General features: G+C 47.5%; 1 non-coding gene across 1 annotated transcript; it reads right to left on the reverse strand.

The window, feature by feature from the left end:
• Nucleotides 1-1,597: 1,597 nt before the first annotated feature.
• Nucleotides 1,598-1,704, reverse strand: LOC112064803 (U6 spliceosomal RNA). The gene has a single exon (XR_002891672.1). It is a non-coding gene; the product is annotated as a U6 spliceosomal RNA (small nuclear RNA).

Raw genomic sequence — 1,704 nt, forward strand, 5'->3', positions numbered from 1 at the left:
TGTACCTGTCAATCCCAAACTCCCTCACTGAGTGTTCTATTTCCGAACCCTAAGATGTATTTCTAGCTCCCCTGAGACGACCTGGAGTATTTGCCATCCTGTGCCTCCCCCTAGGTGGTCATCCAGGAATAGATGTCCTCACTGTCTGTCTGGCAGTTCATACAGGATACTGACCATGGGGGAAAGGAGCACTTCTGTTTTGGGTATCACATAACCAATCTTTCACTGCAGTGAAAACGTCTTGAACATCAATGAGGTTCTGGTAGTAATTAGGACAATTCAAATATCCCAGTTATTGTTCCCTTGGGCCCATGATAGAACTGCGTTTCTCTGCCCCCTTGCACGTGGCCGTGACCCTGGCATTTGCCGTAGCCGGTGGAGGGTGAACAGAGTGACGGAAGCTTTAAGATCAAGTGCACGTTTCCGCACGTTCTCATTTTCCCGCTATGGTGACCAGGAACATTCCAGAGACTGCCGGCTCTTCCAGCCTGACTCCAAGACTGGGTGGAACTTGGAGCAGAGCCCGCAGTGGAGCTGGAGCGGAGACGGAGCACAGGTGAAAACTGTCTTTAAACCACTGAAATGTGGGCTTCCATGCTGCCACAGCACAGCCTGGACTGACAATCAGGTGTCTGGCAATCGGTGTTTTACTGAAGGTGGCAGAAAGGGGCACGGACTTGCGCCTGTGGCCACCCATGGCTGAGCTCCTCATCTGCTTGTGCTCTGCATGGAGGGCAGCCTCTCTGCCTAAGCCCTCCCCACGCTTATCCCAGGACACACCATCCTGACCTACACAAATAACCAAGCCCCATCCACCACGTTTTTCGTGTGTCTGTAAGTCTACTAGTTCCAATGTCCTCTGGAAGCCAATGGATTTGCTATTCTGTCCGCTTTCTACGGATTCTGTAGAAGGAAGGGATGGCCTCTGCTCCTAAGGATAGCCGGTCAGAGCTGTCAGGAAGGGAGAAAGGGCAGCTCTGGTCCCACAGATGAGAGGAAAGCGGTGAGAGAGTTTTACTGTGGCTTGTGAGGCACCTATCTTTCCTGTGTGAAAAATTCACACTTCTCCTATTTATATAACATTGACTGTATTTCTCGTGAACTGACAACCCTAGCCTTAGTATGCTAAGAGCACATGACCTTTCTCTGCCCTGGGGGATATTTTGAAACTTTTTTTATATTAACTGACCATAAAACATACTGTTTTGAAATTGATTCAAATCCTTCCCCCACCCCCCGTAGCTACCAAAGAAGTTCCATTAACGCTTTCCCATGCAAACAAGGAAACTGAGGTCCAGAGAGGTTCACTGACTTGTCTAAAAATGACAAACCAAGAGAGAGCTAGGACTAAAGCTCAGATCTCCGGATTCCTAAAGCCAGCTCTCATCCACCTGCCAATACCAACTTTTGCACTGGTTAGACATGAATGGCCATCTGATAAGGCCCACCTCACTGGCTCACGGCCTTCACTTTTTTATTTTTTTATTGGAGTATAGTTGCTTTACAAAGTTGTGTTAGTTTCTGTTGTACAGCAAAGTGAATCAGCTATACGTATACATATGTCCCCTCTTTTTTGGATTTCCTTCCCATTTAGGTCAAAAATATGGAACACTTCACGAATTTGTGTGTCATCCTTGCACAGGGGCCATGCTAATCTTCTCTGTATCATTCCAATTTTAGTTTATGTGCTGCTGAAGTGAGCAC

The sequence above is a fragment of the Physeter macrocephalus genome, chromosome 13 (assembly GCF_002837175.3).
Source record: "Physeter macrocephalus isolate SW-GA chromosome 13, ASM283717v5, whole genome shotgun sequence".
Lineage (NCBI taxonomy): Eukaryota > Metazoa > Chordata > Mammalia > Artiodactyla > Physeteridae > Physeter > Physeter macrocephalus.